The 19620-nt window shown below is 45.8% G+C and overlaps 1 long non-coding RNA gene and 1 pseudogene across 4 annotated transcripts; both read left to right on the top strand.

The window, feature by feature from the left end:
- Positions 1-1446: 1446 nt before the first annotated feature.
- On the top strand, positions 1447-16415 carry LOC123056083 (uncharacterized; annotated as a pseudogene).
- Positions 16416-17807: 1392 nt separating this feature from the next.
- Positions 17808-19586, top strand: LOC123055081 (uncharacterized). Of its 4 annotated transcripts, none has more exons than XR_006426510.1 (4): positions 17808-18123; positions 18439-18529; positions 18648-18977; positions 19498-19586. It is a non-coding gene; the product is annotated as an uncharacterized lncRNA (long non-coding RNA). The 4 variants fall into 4 exon arrangements; XR_006426509.1 differs by having other exon boundaries at positions 19450-19586; XR_006426507.1 differs by lacking the exon at positions 19498-19586 and having other exon boundaries at positions 18648-19183.
- The last annotated feature ends 34 nt before the right edge of the window (positions 19587-19620 follow it).

The raw sequence follows: 19620 nt of genomic DNA, 5'->3' as shown, positions 1-19620 counted from the left end.
TACAATTACCTTTAAATGAACATCTATTGTGCATCTCCAAGAACGTGATAGCTAAATCTCGGTGACTCGATGCTATATTCATAAGTTTTACATGGAGATCCGTGCAAAAAAATTAGTTTTTTTTCTTTATTTGCTATGTCACTTGATTGAGACTTGGTTAAGTCTCAGTCAACTGAGACCTAGCCCCACCAAATTAGGAATTCACATGAAGCAATATTGATGAAACTACCATGTCAGGTAAATAGTGGAACGCCTGTAAATTAGTTGGTTTCCAACTAAATTTATCTGGAAGGTGATCTTGTCTGCTCTGAATTTTCAGAGGGTAAGGCATGACACTTGCAATATGTGGGGTTTGGTTATCATCTCTCCATGTTCTTTAGGGGGAAAACGGGTGGACTGGAGGAGCAATGACATGTTGGACAATTTGGAAAATGTGCAATGTTGTCTGCTTTAGATAGAGATTCCTTGATAATCATGTGATGGTTCTTTTTAACTTTTGTCGCCACTCTGACTCATGGGCGATGCTGGAAAAGGAACAAGGACAAAGTAAGCTTGGTGAGGGAGCAAGATTCACCAAGATGGTGATCATAGAAACATACCCAAAGAAACATAGCTGGACAACAAGATTGATCGACATGGTGATCATGAAGGCCTAGACATGGAAACATGGCTCGGCTCCTAGGGTGACTTGTTATCTGATGTAGGTCTGCTTCCACGGAGTTGTATTTTCCATATGATGTTGCTCCTATCATCCTATGCTAAACCTCTTTCGGTCGGTGCAGTGGTTTATTGTCGCTGCATTTTCTATTGATTTTTTTATAGTATGTATATGAATTTCATACAACCTCCAGCAACTTTGCACATGCCCACACCCCGGTTTGGTGAGGTGTTCTCCTTAGGAACAAGAGCATCATTCGTTGTTCCGCAAAGAAACACCATTCATCTGCCAACAACAGCAAATATATGTTCTAAAAAACAGCACATATATGATTATTAAATGTTCAGGCCGTCCACCAATTGCACATAGCGCGGTATACTTTGGTCACAGGTATGGCCCATGGAGATAGCCAGTGCACAATCAAACACATTAAGCTACGCATCAAGGGCGTAGCCTCGCGATGTCCACATAGGACAGGAAAGGACAAAACGAACGCACCGTAGGATTGGCCACGCCCACACATGCAATAGAGATCGATATCTAACCTAACCGCAGCTGGCCCCATCCCTCATCCCCCGATTCCTCTCTCCTTTGTCTATAGACGCCGCCACCACCTACAGCCTCCCCGCAGCTGGCGCCCCCACCCCTTCTCTCCTTCCCCTCACCATCTCCCCACCACCGGCGACCTCCTCCCCTCTTTCTTGCCCCAGATCGGGCAGCAGGTCTGGATCCTGCAGCCATTCTCCTCATCGGGTTGCACGTGCACGTCGTCTCCACCTCTCCCTCACATGTCGGCTCCTCCTCTCCTTCAGTGTTGCCAGCCGCAGCCGCCTCTTCCTCTTCCTCCTCGAGGGGGCGAGGAAGGCTCGTGGAAGCAACAACGGCAGAGAGTTGTGGCGGTCGGTAGTGGAGGAGCAGCGGCGGCCAACAGCAGATCGGCACACCACGGGAGCAGACACGGCGGCTATCACGGGCAGAGCAGAACGAAGCTGGTGTGGCGGCTATCCGGAATGGATCCCGCCATCACCACCAGCCACCGTCTCGTTCGTCCATGTCCATCTCGGCGAGACCAAGGGCGCACCTCGTGTCCTGTCAGGTGACAGTCTGCAGCCACTGCTCTGCTGCTTCCACCCTACGCTTAACTCCCTCTGGCGCCGTCCTCGCCTCCGCCAGCCAGCCTCTTCCGATCCGTGGTCACCGAGATCAGGTTTGGATATGGTTTCATGCCTCTCTATGACTCCATTCATCGCCATAGCCCAATAATTCTAATTTGGGGATTGCTTAATGCAGGCTACTGATTTTGTGTTCCTGGATTCGGGTAAGAAGATGGTGACCTGCTCCAAGGACAAGGTTATCCGGGTCAGGGACCTCGACACACAACACTACCTTCAAATTGTAGGTGCCATCACAACAAGATATGGTCGATGGATGTTGATTGTAGCGAGAAGTTTTTGGTGTCTGGCTTGGCCAATCCAAGAGCTGCGGGTGTTCAAAATCAGGCAATCGGGCGAACAGGGTGAAGATTGGAACAAATTGGATGCACTCCGTCATTGATCTATCACTACTAGGGAAAAGCCTAGCAGCAGCGCGGGTTCTAGGTATATCAGTAGCGTGGGGACCAGCGCTACTAATAAGGCGCTACAGCTAACCCGTAGCAGCAGCGCGTGCACGCCCGCGCTACTGCTATACAAGTGTAGCAGCAGCGTGCTGCGTGGAAGCTCGCTACTGCTAATAGCTCTAGCACGCTTTGTCTGGACGCGCTACTGCTACTGTCACGCTGCTGCTAACTTTTCTCCACTCGCTACTGCTAATTTTAGTAGTTTTTGTTTTTTTTCTGCATATTTGTTTTGTATTTGAACAGGCTTTATACAAGAATCTTTAGCAGATACAAATGTCATCATGATACACATACAAATGGCTGCGAGACCACAAATGTAATCATAGCATATACATACAAATAGTCTCATCATAATCATCATCCAACACAAAGTGGTATCTCGTCATCATCTCGAAAATAGCGATACATGCAAGTCTCGAATACTTGCAACTACAATGTCATCCATCTAAACAATGGTATACGTGAGAAGAGCTATCACTATGAGTGAGAGCGGAACTATGCAGTACATGAGGTGGCGGTTACGAGTCCTCTCTCGCGCTAGCGTGAACCTCAAGTAACTAGCTTCTCCTTGTTGTCTACTTTTGAAGCCTTTATGGCTGGCGCCCGAGACCCCATTCACTTGCGCCTGACACTCAGGACACTCGTTGTACACCTCCGGAACCTTCCCTTTGTACACGACATAGCACAGCCATCTCGCCATCAAGAAACTAGGTACCTGTTAGAGATGCATCTTCATCAAGAGGATGTATAATCATATGCAACAAAATATATTAGAGCAACACGAAAAAGAAAGGGTTAGCAACTAGATGCAACATACAGTACGCAAACTAATTAACTAGAGGTACGCAGGTCATCGTACCCAAACTAACAAAGTAGCGTTACACAAGTTCGGCAGGGACCGTGGACATCACAAAGTTTCATCTCTACAGAAAGTATACAAGTTCAACCGACACATATCATCATCATCGGCATCGTAAATCACTAGAAGTTCCATCCTTCCATATCATCGAGGATGGACCCTAGCTTCTTGAACGGCGTGAGGTCTTGACGTTGCATGCCTATGCGAGTTCGGACGTCAGCTCGCGATATGGGGCCGTGGTGGAACATCCCCTTCTCATCGACGACTTCTTTCATGATGATCGTTGCAATGTCCCTTTGGATGCGAAAGAAGTCATCTCTAAGTTCATAATCCGCTTCTCCATGAGATTCTAGCCACTTGTGGATATGATCATCATTTCTGCTTGTCATGCGAAGCTTTTGGTGATCTGTGCTAAACCCAATCATGAGATGGAGGATGTAGAATCCATCCTTCTTGCTTGGTTTTGGGACATGGATGCAGCAGAAGTTAGTGTTATGCGCAAAATCCATCTTCTTGTTCCTTTGTTTCTTGATCTGCATGTGGCCACCTCTAATGCTGAAGCCTTGGAGAGCATCATCTAGAATATTCATTATGTGGGTGTAGTCCTTCTTCTCATAGTCTCTGGAAGGGTCGAAATACACGGCGTGGGAGACTCGCGAGTAAAGAACGATAAGGACGGCGCGCCCGTTGCTGCGGGGAAAAGACACCTCAAATTACTCTCCATATGAGCGAGAAGGAATGATTGAAATGTATGAAAGGGTTGTCCGGAACTGACTTACTTTGGATGATAAGGTAGGAGGACAACTTCCTGGTCCTTATTTTGTACCATGAAGTTTTGGAGGTAATCCCTAGCAGTTTCACGCTCAAAGTCGCCGAGACTCAAGAAAGACTCATGCATGTAGTACGGATCCGCCACACAGATTTGCGAGACTTCTTCTCTCTTCATGACGGAGCTCATATGTAGCACAAAAAGGCGGACGATTGTAAAATCGAGCCGCCTTGTTAGAAACATCTCAAAGATATGGTCAAACCGCAGGAAGAACACCTCCGCGGGCTGTCGACGTAGCACTTCCCCTCAGGCACACGAGCCGCGTATGTCGGATATCCTGGATCCTTCAAGGCTAGTAGGCTTTTCTTAGTCGACAGCACATGGTCGTGCAGTCTCCTGAGATCCCCTGATAGTGCCTCCAGCGGTTTCGGCGGTGGCATCGGCTCGCCCGTGAGATGGAACATGGCCGCACCTTTCACGAGTACACGCTCTTCAGAATCCATCGTCTGGCTGCTATGTGCTTTGGCTTGTTTGGAGGCAGCTATCTTCCCCGATCTCTTCCTCTCCTTTTTCTTGGGCACACCTTCCAGACCCTTCCTTAACCCCTGCCCCAGTGTTCCCGGGCTAAGCACTGTACGACCCCCGACTAGTTAAGCCTGTGTTGAGGCGGCATCTTCAGACATGTCCTGTGAGGATTTCATGAAGAGAGACTTTTTGCAATCCCTGCTACGACCTTCCTGCCCGGGCAGATCATCCATATCCTCATTAGCATGCTGATAGCCCGATTTGTCATATGGTTGACTCATCATATATATGTCATAGTCTTACGCGTTTGTATTGAGGAAACCCATTGGGTCGACCTCCGTCTCATCATCCATTCTATGTTCTACAGGACCGATTACATCAGCCAGTACTATTGCACCCCCTTCATCACGTCGTCCGCCGCTCTCACCCGACACTACACGAGCTGGTAATTGCGTAGGCGGGGTGGTGGTCTCCGAACATGCTTGTTGATGTGTGGTTATTGGTGTGCTCTCGGCCGGCTCCAGACTAAGATTCTTCAGCCATAGCAGCACCCAACCCTTGCAGCTTCCAATCCACGGTGGGGTCTCATCGTCCTCTCCCACATGATGTACTGGAGGAGGCAAATCCTCGTGCCCCGATTTCACACTGGACAAGTTAACCCTGAAGTGCCCAGCGGGGATCGGCTGGTTGTGGAACGTGGGTTGCAAGGGGTTCATTATCATACCCTTTCCCACATCCACCTTCTGGCCTTTGATCAAGTAGAATATGGTGCACGGGGTTTCTTCGGCCTGCAAACACATGTCTATGGCGTAAAACATCTGAAAGGCAACGAAAAGGGAATATTCTATATATATATGTTGGTGCGACATGTAATTACCGTGAGGGCGTTGAGCTCAGCCAAAGACGAAGGCCCACCTAGCTCGCCGGAGACTGAGGACGGGCTGCTATGAGCGGGAGCGACTGCGAGAGGAGGCCCGGTTGCGTGAGCAAGTGATGATGCGGTGGTGTTGTTGTTCACGGAGTTGCTCCCGATGAAACTGGGCAACGGGAAATCATGTGCCGTCTTGTCTGGGTTTTCCTTCGTCCAGTTGATGATAGATGGAACCAAGTTAGTAGCGAAATCATTTCTGCAGGCAGTTACAGCTGCATTGAATGCCTGCTGTAGCAACTCATTTTTCTCCTCGGTTGTTTTTTTCGCGTCCTCGGCTGCTTTTTTCTCGACCGCAAGCTTCACCTTCTCGTCGATGTCCGCCTGACTAAACTTCTTTTTCTTTTTCTTGGCCTCCGGGCCCTCGTTGTAAAACACCTTCCACGTGGCGTCGTCTCCAGCGCCGTGCACACGACCATATTACGGCCGCTGGCCCAAAGGGAGTCCCTTAAGTTCGTTCAAGGCCCGGTTGAGAGGGGTATCCCACTTGGGCCTCATCGGAGAAGTAGGGATTTCGCTGCAAGCTGGTGTTGCTTCTCCTGCAAAAGGAGCGTGAACCGTTTAGGAATGTGTAGTCGACTAGATCTGGAGCTAAATGTAAGGTGGTAAAAGAATAATTACCAGTAGTCTAATCAATTTCCTCGTGATCTGTTCCGTGTAAAAAACCTTATTTTCCTTGTCCCACTTGTAGCGGGCCCTGATGAAGTCACGCTCCAAGGGGTTGGTGAACTTCGCGAAGGGGTCTGGGATACCCGCGGCTTCACATTTCGCATCCTCCTTCTCCCATATGGGCCTTTTACCGAGGTAGCCACGGCTTCCGAGGCGATGCTTCCCCGTGTTCCTTTGCTGAAGGCTCTTGAATTTCGCAGCCTTAGCCTTGGCTGCCTCGGTAGTGCAAGTGTCCTTGAACTTTTCGAACTCCTCTTCCGTAAGTGTCGGATTTTCCTCCAGAATCTTGGACAAGGGTTCCTCAGTCTCAATAGCTCATTTCACCCTCCCTTTCCAGGAGGCCAAATCATTGCTGAACATGCCCATGGCGTGATTGTTAATCTTTTTCATCTTCGGATCATCCCACGATTGTTCTATGTTATCATCCCAGTCGGGGAACTTGAATCTCTTGTGCAACTTCGTCAGGAGCAACTGCGTCAAATGTTCTTTACTCCTTAAGTCATCGTCGTTGATGCTCGCGCATTCCCATAGGATGCATCCTACTTGGTTCCTATAGCACTTGCGAGGTTCTTCCGTCTCTAATGGCTCAAACTTGACAGGTGCCATCTTTGTGATCACCAGTCGTCCAATCCCTAGTTCCTTAGGTTTTCGTATCCTCTGCTTCTTATGCTTCTTCTTTTCGGTAGCGGCATTGGCGCCGGTACCTTCCCCGCCGGAATCTTCCCTGCCGGTGCCGGCGCCGTCGGTGTCGATGTCGGCGTCAGTACCATCATCGAGGCCGACCTGCAAACCTTGACTTTGCAATTGGTTAGCAGTAAAATAGTTGAGGTACTCTTGTTCACCCTCATAATCCATCTCGTCTGCATCTTGGTCAGAAGGCCCAGTTTCTTCGTTGTTCGACATGTTTCCTATGATTAAGTCTCCTCGTTTAATTCTAAAACTATGAAAAAATGAGAAATGACATAAAAAAGAAATCTATGTTTGTCGGAATGTCGTTTCCCAGCACTCAATATGCCTACTATCTAGCACAAATCATGCCAAAATTCACGGAAAATTTCGGCATGACCTTTGCTAAAAAATGGACATATCGAGCACCTGAAATTCACCGGAACGGAAATGAATCAACATTCCGGCGTAACATAGGCCACTCGGATCATTTATCCTGCACATAATCATCATGTCCAAATGACATGTCCAAATTTCCAAATATGACATGTCCAAAACATCACATGTCCACATATCACATGTCCACTTCAAATTTGCATATAAAAGGAAGAAAATATAGAACTTGAAGAAAAACTAGCTAAATTCATAACTAAATATATAACCTAATTAACCATCTGCCCTAACTAAAACCTAAGTAAATTAACCAAAAAACCTAGCTACCAGAGAGAGGAGGAGCGGTGGGGGGCTTACAGAGGGTGCAGGCCCGACGACGGCCGAGGTTGGGAGGGGCCGGGGTCGGGGTCAAGCGCCGGGGCCGGAGCCGGGGTCGGGGTCCGGGTCGGGGCCGGGGCCGTGGGCGAGCGCCGAGGCCGGGGTCGGTCGCGGTCGGGGTCGGGGGCCGGAGCCGGCGCCGGGGTCGGTCGGGGTCGTGGTCGGGGGCGAGCGCAGAGGCGCAGCAAGGGCAGGGCTCCAGCGGCGCAACGGGGGAAGAGAGAGTGTGCAGATTTGGGAGAAAAGAGGCGGGATGAAGAGAGGAGTGGGGATTTTGGGGGTTAAGTGGGCATAGTAGTAGCGCGTTTAGGCAAAACGCGCTACAGCTACTCCAGGTAGCTATAGCAGTTTCGTGTAGAAATCGCTACTGCTACCTTGACTAGCTGTAGCTCCTGTTTGTTTCCTTCTATTTTCTTTTCCTTTATTTTCTCTCACTTTTCTTTTCTTTTTTTCCGAGAGCAGTGAACGAAGGGAATTGAAGGCGATATATATTGCATCATTTGACGGTTAAATATGTATACAAAATATGAGCATATATATTACATCATTGGATCCATGGATAATAATGGCTAAGTGTGTATACAAAATAGGAACATATATATTACATCATTTGACCGATAACATACGGTTCCTCAGCGTTGACGTTTTCGTTTTTGAGTCAGCTTCTTTCCCTTCTTGTTCGTTGAAGAATAGTTGAGCCCCTCATTGTGACTTTGCCTTTTTCATGGAGTATGATTTTTCTTAGGTAATGTAGTATTGATTCTTCTTTTGACGTATACTTCATCATCATCATCATCTTCTCTCATTGGGTTGCCGTACTGATCGTAGTCTTCCTCGTTGGCGACTCCATCCATTCCAATGATGTTCCTTTTGCCTCTCCTCACGACAACACGGCTGGGATTGCGCGGGTCGGTTATGAAGAAGCATTGTGTCACGTGCTTAGCGTGTACCCATGGCTCGTTTTTTGCGATAGCGTTCACGGTAGCGTTCTTGGCGTCGGGTATAGTCATGGTAGTGAAATTCCGGTTTTCTCTTTCGACATTCTTAGCCCATCTGACAGGGAACATCGTCGTGTTGTGCAGTCCAGAGTAGTCAAGCTCCCAGATCTCCTCGACCCTTCCGTAAAATCTTTCAGTTGCGCCGTTGTCGCTGCCGGTCATGCATTCCATCGTCACCCCTGAGTTCTGATCATCATTGTCCATATATTTGGCCTCCGTGTAGAACACGTATCCGTTGATATCGTATGTCTGATAGGTTAGGAGGTTGGGCGAGGGGCCATGTGCTAAGGCGTTTATGAGCAATCCGTCCTTAGAGCCCTCCTCCGGGGGATTAGCAATAATCTTCTTGGCCTCATCAACACTAGTAGGACATAGATTCCCCGCGGGAAGAACATCCTTTAGGTACTTGAGATGCTCATCGAGGCTAGTGTCGGTCCATTTGTTTTTAGCCTTTGTCTTCAGGAGTTGGAGCGTGAAACTCAAGCGGGTCACCTCAGGATTGCAACCATCATACAATGGAGTGTTCGAGTCTACCACCAGTTGCTCCACCTTAGCCTCCTCTCTAGTCTCTCAGTACTCGTCTCCTTGCGAAGTAGTGCTTGAACATGAGGGTCCCACACGATTGAACTTAGTATCGATGAACTCTGCTGCGTGGAGTCCACTTTCTCTCCGCCGCCATGTCCGGCCCCTTCTCCTCCACCATGTCCGGCCCCTTCTCCGCCGCCATGTCCGGCCTCTTCCCCGCCGCCATTATCGATCATCTCTTCGTCTTGCCCCGTGTCGTCATTGCCTGCCCCGTCGGCGTCCTCAACATCGTCATCCTCATCTTCAATTATCCACCGAGTATAGCCATCCATGAACCAGTCATGAGCAGGTGCGCTTCGACACAACCATCGTCATAGGGGTCGAGCCAAACTATTCCTTTGCATTTTCGACACGGACATAAAACCTCTGTCCGGTTATTTTCTTTCATGTCCTGCACCGCCGACCGCAACCACCTGTCCACCATCGTTCCACTGACCATCATGAACGTCTGCACGGTAATAATAAACAAATTGATTATAAAAATGCGTGCATGCATCAAAGTCATACAAAAATTCGGCATGACCTTCCCTAAAAATAGGACATATATAGATCTAGAGTTTGCCCGGAATTCGCCGAAACAGAAATAAATCGACATTTCGGCAAAACATAGGCAACTCAAAAGCACAATTTGGCGTCAACTCATGCCACACACACAATTTCCATCATATTGCCCAATTATCATATCACACACACATACACATATTTCCATTTTGCAAAAGCATGAAATTTTAATCACCTCTATCTCGAGATCGAGCACACGGTGGAGATGATGATGTAGGGAGATCAAAAGTGCACAAAGCTCTTCTTGACAAAGATAGATCTAGTTAGGGGGCAAATAGGTCACTTAACTAAATGCTACGTCTACCTAGCTAGCTAATTTGGGAGGAGAAAACTTCAACTAGTGGAGGGGGAAGGAAAAAGAGAAAGGAGATGCATTAATGGAGGTGGTGTAGTTAGCTAGGAGTAATGAAGAGAGAGAAAGGTAGGTAGAAGAGGGAGAGTAATGGGGGGAGAAGTATTGAGGAAGTAGAAGAGTGAGAGAGGGAGGATGTGGGAGGTAGGGGAAAGGGAGGAGAGGAGATGGGGGAGGGGAGGACGGGTGGAAAAAGGTGGTGGGGGTGCTGCGTCTTAGCAGTAGCACGGGAGGAAAACGCGCTACTGCTAAGAGCGTAGCAGCAGCGCGCTTTTCTCACACACGCTACTGCTAAACGGGCCAACCGTGTGGTCAATTTCAAAATTAGCAGCAGCGACGTGAGTAAAAAGCGTGCTACTACTATTGCATTAGCAGTAGCGCGCATCATGACATCGCGCTGCTGCTAAACTTAGATTGTTGGTTACTGTCGATCGATTTTTGTAGCAGCGCGGTTTAGCCCTCACGCGCTACTGCTAAATTTGCATCAGTAGCGTGTTTTTCTTAACCTCGCTACTGCTAATTAGCAGTAGCGCTTCTTTTGTGCCGCGCTAGTGCTAAGATTCTGTGTATAAGGTTTTCCCTAGTAATGTATAATGATTCCTTTTCTCCTTTAATATCTTGTATGTATAGGGTAGTAAAGCACCACAGGATATCAGCTTTTATTGTGGATGAGAGTGTGATGATCAATCGGATTGTCGGGGTTGTACAACATTGAGTCATTGGCAGTTGGCCTCAACAAGGACAAGGTGCCATTCACCATAGTGGTACCAGGAACAAATAAAATTCTCGCACAGTCGTGGAGCAGCTCTACAAACTTGTTAATGTTATACAGGTCAGGATTTTCTTCTTCCAGTATCCCGTGAATATTAAAATGTTTGCTAACTAATAGTCATCACAATATCTGATATTCATAGTTTTATATATCGATTGAACAGGTTGGCGATTTCTCAAAGGAATTTTATTGCAAATTCCTGTAGGCCTGAAAATGCACACTATCCTAACAGAGTAATGTGTAGTACATAATGTCATCGTAGACAAATAGAATTTTGACTGATTATTTAACATCACTGTGAGTTTTTCTTTGAATCTGTGCCTTTTGATTTACCCCTGCTATTGTATAAGTACGCCTAGGTTGGTTTTGCTTATGTGTATTTTATACAACGGGCAGCTTCCCTTGTGCCGTCATCCGTCCAACAAGCCCATGACCCTGCATCAGGTCATAGAAATATTCTATAATTATTTCTTATCAATATGTTTCAAATATGCTTCAGTTCTAAATTTGTTCCCTTTTCCCCTCATTTTTCCAAGAACTGCATGTACTGTTCGGCATTAAGTAGTAGACACTCCTACTAAGGGACAGATATGTATGATAGGTTAATTTCACTTATTTTTGGGATGAAGATCTCACTTCATGTGTATTAGTCCTTGCCGCATGTTTGCTTTATTGTGCAAAATTGCTCCCTTTTGGGTAGATGAAAGTGCAAATTCCACCAAAGGGAGATTTAGTAGGCTTTCTGTTATCAATTTATTTTTGTTACATGTTGCTAAAAGTAAATGAATCGAATTTCTTTATGTTTTGGTTCAGAGAGATTTGATTTTAGGAGGAGAAAGGTCATACAAGGATGAGAATGGGAAACCATATTATAGCGATGAGGTGATCTTATTCAGTTTAGTTAGAGGACATACATACAAGTAGTTCTCTAAGATGAAGGTCTTCCATTTGATGTTGCTGGCCATGTAAAATAACATGAACCTGAACCTAACTACGATTGGATGTCTAAACTGAATTGTTGCATCCCTAGACATGGAAATATGGATCAGTTTTAGCTCTCAAGAATCTGCATACTTCTGGTCCTATGTAATGCCAATTTATTTAGATCACCATGCCAAAAGTGTTGAAACCTAGGTTAGGGTTCAACGCGGTTGTGCTTGCTGCTAAACTGATCCTGGATTTTCCGTTGCCTATATTATAACCAGCAAATGGAAGTGGAGTGATAAAGCATAGATACTTGCTAAACTTTTTTTTGTTGGGGCGGTGGATGGTTTAGGCACTTCATTGTTGGTGTTGCAGACTTTTGCACTCCTACTAAATGACCTATATGTTATTCTTTAGTAGGGATATTGGCATAGAGATACTGCATAATGAAAACAAGAATCCTCATTAATCACATATACTTCCTCCGTTTCTAAATATAAGCCCTTTTAGGGATTTCAATACGGACTGCATACAGACGTATATAGACATATTTTAAAGTGTAGATTCACTCATTTTGCTCTGTATGCAGATCATATTAGAATCTCTAAAAGGTCTTATATTTAGGGATGGAGGGAGTATATTACTATGTCCTTTTGTTTCCATTGAGACCTATTTTGATTATTATTTTAGTTCCAAGACAAACTTCTATCATTTTTTGTGATTCATATTTAACAAGGCATATACGACATTTAGATGCTGGTCAGAAACTACTTCTGCTAGCTTATTTTAAGTTTATTATTTCCTTGCCCCCCTTTCTGTCGTAGAGAATGAAAAACAGCTTTTACGCTGCCAACAGGATCTGGACCAAGAAGAGGATCAGGAGGACGAATACAATAGACACTACTACTCAGCAAGATACAGCTCAAACCCTGCATCTTCTTGATTGATCTCCCTTCGCCCTTTTTAAGAATCATGCTTCACCCATTCAGGTAAATCTAGCTGGAACATTTTACGAACTCTAGAATTTGAAAGTTCATGCTTTTAGATGAGTATACCATTATGGAGGTGTGTGTGTCAGTTTGCCGATTATTGACACCTTGTTCTATGAATTTTAGTGTTGTCTTCAGAATTATTGACACCTCATTCTATTACAAGATCGGCAAGAAAGGTGATACGTCATCAACGTATCTATAATTTATGAAGTATTCATGCTGTTATATTATCTATCTTGGATGTTTAATGGGCTTTATTATACACTTTTATATGGGACTAACCTATTAACCTAGAGCCCAGTGCCAGTTTCTGTTTTCTCCTTGTTTTAGAGTATCGCAGAAAAGGAAAACCAAACGGAGTCCAATTGACGTGCAACTTGACGGAGATCATTTTTGGACCAGAAGAGTCCCGGGCTGCCCGCGAGGGTGGGGGGCGCGCCCACCCCCCTAGGGCGCGCCCCCTGCCTCGTGGACAGCCCAGAAACCCCCCTGACGTGAAATCAACGCCAACACCTCTCATATATACCCAAACTTCCAGAAAGAAACGGAGATCGGAAGTTCCGCCGCCGCAAGTCTCTGTAGCCACGAGAAATCAATCTAGGCCCTCTCCGGCACCCTGCCGGAGGGGGCCATCATCACCGGTGGCCATGGAGGAGTATCCCGGAGAGGCCATCATCGCCATGAAGGCCAAGGACCAGAGGGAGAACCTTTCCCCATCTTCGGGGGAGGCCATGGAGGAGGAAGCACAAGGGGGAGAACCTCTCCTCCTCTCTCTTGGTGGCGCCGGAGTGCCATCGGGAGGGGAATCATCGCCGCGGTGATCGTCTTCATCAACATCACCATCATCATCACCACCCTCATCTATTTTACGCGGTCCACTCTCCCGCACCCCGCTGTAATCCCTACTTGAACATGGTGCTTTATGCCACATATTATGATCCAATGATGTGTTGCCATCCTATGATGTTTTGAGTAGATATCTTTTGTCTTTGGGTTGATTGATGATCTAGATTGGTACGAGTTGTCTGTTTTATTTTGGTGCTGTCCTATTGTGCCCTCCGTGTCGCACAAGCGTGAGGGATTCCCGCTGTAGGGTGTTGCAATACGTTCATGATTCGCTTATAGTGGGTCGGTGAGTGACTGAAACACAAACCCGAGTAAGGGGGTTGTTGCGTATGGGAATAAAGAGGACTTGATGCCTTAATGCTATGGTTGGGTTTTACCTTAATGATCTTTAGTAGTTGCGGATGCTTGCTAGAGTTTCAATCATAAGTGCATATGATCCAAGTAGAGAAAGTATGTTAGCTTATGCCTCTCCCTCTTATGAAATTGCAATGACGACTATCGGTCTTGTTAACGATTGCCTAGGACAATTCCGCACACCGATCCACCATTATTCCACACTCGCTATTTTTAATATTTAGTAATATATTCTAACTTTATGATAACAGCACCTACTTTTATATTTTAGCTCTTCGATACCATACAAAGTTATCCTCTTCATACCCACAACATAGTTTTATTTCTCGTTGCTAGTTGGAAGCAAACGTTCGGTGTACGTAGAGTCGTATCAGTGGCAGATAGGGCTTGAGAGAATATTGATCTTACCTTTAGCTCCTTGTGGGTTCGACACTCCATACTTACCACTTCCACCTTTGGAAATTGCTACAATGATTCCTTGCACTTGGGGATTATCAAGCTCTTTTCTGGCGCCGTTGCCGGGGAGCAATAGCGTGGGGTTGATATTCTCGTGTGTGCTTGTTTGCTTTCTTCACTAAGTAGATTTTGCTTTTCCTTTTTGTTTCTGTTTAATTGTGGGTGAAACATACAAAAAAATTAAAGAACGAAAATACAAAAAAATTTACTTGCCTATCACTGCCTAAAAAGTTTTTCAAAAAGAGAAGTGATTGGAAAGTTATGCATTGAAGAAGTGAGGGTCGACCTTGAGCACTTGTGTTCATGCTCACAGAAACATTTTTCATGAAAGTTTCTCTGTAAATAATTATTCCCTTGTATATATCCATTGTATTATAAAAATAATGTGCTAAGCATTGGTTTTAGGATGATTAGATTGCTTGTTTACTATATGCAGAACAAAAACAGAAACTTTGGCTGTATATTGCTTTCCTGAAGGCTTGCTTGCTGGACTCGTATACCTTTTCTCAAACAACAAAAGAAGTTTGTAGTATGTATGTTGTCCAGCTTATGGTTTGAACTAAATGTTTTCATAACTCAAAGTTGCTTTATCTTATTGTGTCGTAATCAGGTGTTCATTAGATTCCACAAAAACTAATGACAACTAGTATGTTGAGAAAGCTATAAAGAGAGAAGGACATGCACAGAAGATTTGAGCAAAACATGGAAAATACAGCGGATAAATATCAAGGACGGAACTTCTGCTCGGAATCACTTCATGCAAGGGTGTTTTCATGTGTTGCAATCATACCTTTGTTCTTTGCTTCATGATGTATGATCATATAGTTGACCAACTTTATTTAATAGGTAATGTGTGGTCAAAAGGGTGTTTGCACCAATTCCCAAGGTTCGGCAGTTTAAGTAGAAACTGATATTTGTTAAATGCATGCCAAGTTAAACGGCTAATGACAGGTCTAGATAAACCAAATTCTAAAATTTACAACTAATTGTAAGCTTACAACTTACAAGTAACTGAGAGCAAAGTTTGACTAATAAAGGGGGTGCTGGTAGTGCAACAAAAAATGGTCTGCAAGGAAATTTTGTATTATCAGATATAAAAGGAACTAGGAAAAGATAAGCTACTTTAGTGCAATCTATGACCTTCACACAAGAATAATTAATTATTTTTAACTCGAGTGAATTAACTGTAACACACTCACAATTATTGAACTACACAGTCCTGCATATTCATCTCTTCTCCTAATCAATTTCGTATCAAATTTCTGGTCCTTGATTAGCATTCCGAACTACTTAAATCTCTTCGCCCACATCTCTGATTCAGATTGTTTTCAGATATGACTTTTTTTTGGCAAGTTATAGACGCTCCGCCCGCCACCGCCATGCTGGCCTCTGCTGATGTCTGCATTTCTTCTTATATTGTGCCCTCTTTTTTTCATGCTACCAATCAGGTGAGTGGTCCTCCGAGCAGCAAGACGGTGAAGAGGGGATATGTTTCTTTCAGCTGTTTGTTTTTATGCAAGTAGTTTGGTGTTGCAATTTTTGTGTAACCTCGTGGCTAAACCCGCTCAGGATCTAGTGGTGGTATCTTGTATGTTCACTGTTAATATATGGGTTATACGTCATCAAAAATATATCATCGCAAAGTTCATTAAAATATGCATCCAATGGCATACTCTTTGTGGCATATAACTCACATTTTGAGTTATTCTTGGTCACAATACATTGATAAAACTATAAATCACATTTTAATTCTTGTTGGGATGACACCTATTAGTTGCAGTTCATAAGCTATGTTGACCGGACTACTGATTTCTTTTCTTCCATTATTTTCCTGTATGAACCTGGTGGCCAGCGGCAAGTTATAGCAACAAATAATGCTTCTGCTAGGCGAAATTGATTAGGTTGTAGTACACAGAGTGCCTCCGTAAGAATCTAGATAAAATGCCATAAAAGGTGAGATTGGGCATAGTCTTGATATGGTTTCGTTAAAAGATATTCCAATTGATTTTTTCGTTTGGACATACTTATGATTGTTTTCTTCTAACTGCATCTTAATATATTCTTTTGTAGACTGTTCTGGGTAAGATGATGGCTATGAATGTGAGCGGCTGAGCTTTTACTTCCAGAAAATGCTCACTAAAAATAATCTGGAATGTCTTCTTATGTTTCTCATCTTTTCTCTTCATGTGTATGGTTAAACTTTGACTTCAAACCAACAAATAGTTAATATTAAACTACATCAAGAGAGCAAGAGATCCTAATGTTATAGTATACACCCATATTTATGTACATAAGTGAGACCGAGGACCAACATGGGAGTTGAATGTGGGAAGACAAGATAAATACGCACAGGCCCGCCTCAGAAGGCGCCACCAGATGGCGCCCCAGCCTCTAGTCTCTACTCCTAATGGAGCAGTTGGTAGTCTCCGCCGGTCAATTTTCATCCCACCAGAGACGGTTAATTTTCGTCCTCGATCCCACCTCCCGCAACCCAGCGATTCCCCCCTTCCGCCCTCGAGACCGACAAAAAAAATCGGTATGCTACCACGATGCCCGTCGTGAAACACTATGGTTCATCGACAGAAAATCGTCCTAAAAAAATCTACGAAGGTTAACCTACGAAAAAAAGCCGGGCGCTCGCTCCCTCGTGCCCTCGATGCACTTGCCCACCGCCGCTCTCCTCTGCCCCAACCCCAACCCCGCCGGCGCCTCAGTCCCACCGCCGCCGGCCTCCTCCTCCTCTAGCGCCTCCGCTCCAGCCCCTCACCTTCTCAGCCTGGATCCGCACGACAAGGTGTGGGGCTATGGGAGAGAAGGCTCCATATCGCGCAACAAGGTGAGGGGGTGCCCAGTTCCGCAGCGGCACCACCGCGCCCTCGTCCACCTGGCCCTCGAGGTCGGCCATGGAGGTCCGGCCCGACCAATGGATGGATGGGGATGAAACCCTAGGCCAACACCCACCCATGGATGGATGGGGATGGGGCGACGGCGGCGGCGGCCTTCTCTCGGTGCTTGCTGATGTGGTGGATATCGACGTCGGTGACGGGTTGCAGCACGTAGACATCAAAGGTACTGACGCCCTCCATCCTCCTCCCCTCGCCTCCCCTCCCCTCACCTCATCTTCTTCTTCTGGATTTTTTGATTTGATCCGTGCGGTTGGTTTCTGCAGGCTGCGGGTGTGACGGAGGAGCACCATGGTGGGCGTGCAGACCATGGCTCGCTATGGAAGGCCCTTCCCTTCCCTCTCTCTGTTCGGGCCATGCTCAGGCAGTCTTTTCTCTTCTCTTCCCGCAAAAAAAGTCTTTTCTCTTCATGATCTAAACATGTTGGAGGCCATTATTTCTCCTCTGCCGGAGTCTAGCCTCCCTCCGTGGGATGCCATGGAAATGAAACTCCTCGACGAAAGTGGTTACCAATCCCTCCTCCCCTACCCTTGTCTTCTTCTTCATCTCCAACATCTGATGTCTGCTTGTATTGTGTCAAGGAATTCAAGGGCATGTGGGAGAGAGAGGAGGTCCATGGCGAAGAAGCTCTGCTCCAACCCTCCCTGCCTCCTAATACAAGATGTCTTTTTTTGTGTGTGCTTGTATTGCAGCAGCCATGTGCGTATCAAAAAAAGGGTCCAGTTTGCAGCAGTCACATGATATGGACATGTTTTTTCATCACAATTGGATTTTTGGATTTACTAGGCTAATTGGTGGTGGTTGCTATTGTTGTTGTTTTAGCAGCAGCAGCAGGCGGAGTGACGATGTTGGCTATGTGCAGGCCATGGAGGCGATGATGAGCACGAGGGGAAGGCCGCTGCTTCAACCCCGTTAAGGTCTGCTGCTTCGAATTGTCCCTGATCGGTCGATTTCTTCTTGCTTTCCCGTTAAGGATTTCTTCTTGATGTTTATATTATTGGATTGCCTGTATATTTTGTAACCCGTGGAGTTAGTATGACCTGCCTGGCAACCTGTATTTTACTGGAAAAAATGTTGAACAGTAGGCTTGTTATTTTGAATGCTTGCGGCAAAGGGATGGGCTTGCACCCTTTTATGTTCTAGACTAGGCATGCTAATGAAAACATTCCCGTACATGTAGGTCATGTGCATATAAACTCCACTTCTTATATTACTTATCTATCCTTTAACAGCTTACGTGTGGGATTTGCTTCGGAAGTTGTCCACGTGAGTCAATGGGTGCTGCTTCATGTGGGCATCCTTTCTGTGGTGTATGTTGGAGAGGTTCGTTCTCTTGTTATCGCCTTGCTTTGGATGGTCATACTTTACACCGCCCTTGCCTAGATAATTGTGCCATGAATATGCAAGTTACACACCTGATGATGTTTACAGCTAGGCGCAGGAACAAGCAGAGGCCGAGGAAGTGCAGGCACGCGCTGCTGGCCTTGGCAGGTGTAGGAACCGTGCGAGGAAGGTTCAGCGCGCTGCACAAGTCGGGCCACGCCCGAAGCGCCGCGCCAACGCATGTGTGCGTGGTCGGTGGGTTAGCCAAGATCTGCATTCTGCGACTTCGTCTTCACCATGGACACAAACAAGGACTGATTGGTGGTTCTTGGTAGCGGTGCCCAGCATCGGCGGATCGAAGTGGTCGAGGTCGCGGTTAATCCACCAGGACGAGACATGCATCTTGGAGCTAGCGCAGAGGGGGGAAGAAGCAGGTTGGTATGGCCCGGTATGTCCAGTTCTTCCCATGAAGGTCACATGCCTAACTTCGTGCTAGACATTGCTAACTTAGCCACTTGATGTTAAACTCTGTATGTGTAACTAGACCTAGCACCACTCAATGATTCGATGTGTTAAATTAAAGTACCAATTAGGCATGTTCACCCCTTTGTACATGTGTGCTGTTGCATTGCTTACTATATCTTGTTGTATATGCCCATTATCAGCTATACAACTTTTGAATTCTGTCAAGTTCAGTTCAGATTTGATTTTTTTTCACCTCTTTTTGCATGGACAATGTGTCTGGTGTTTAAAAAATGGCTACTTGAAATTCATAGGCACTGTGAGGTCAGAAAGTATTCCATTTTGACTCCTTTATTTAGTATGGTTCAAAGTTGTTAGCTGCTACACCTACAGGTGGAAAACTTACGGCATTCTAAAATTAAGCAGCAACCTTTATTGCCGGTCATTTAAAATTGCAGTGACAAGACAACTGCTGACACAGAGTTCTACCTCTCTGACTGAAACAGGAACTTTCGCGCAAAGAAAACACACACAGGGCAGGAACATGACTACTCTTCCCCTTCCAAGTTTCTGATCGATCGAACTCTTCGGTGACCAGAAAATGAGAAAAAGGCAGGCCGTCGATGTAC

The sequence above is a fragment of the Triticum aestivum genome, chromosome 2D, assembly GCF_018294505.1.
Source record: "Triticum aestivum cultivar Chinese Spring chromosome 2D, IWGSC CS RefSeq v2.1, whole genome shotgun sequence".
Taxonomy (NCBI): Eukaryota; Viridiplantae; Streptophyta; class Magnoliopsida; order Poales; family Poaceae; genus Triticum; species Triticum aestivum.
This window is presented reverse-complemented; position numbering and strand designations above follow the sequence as displayed.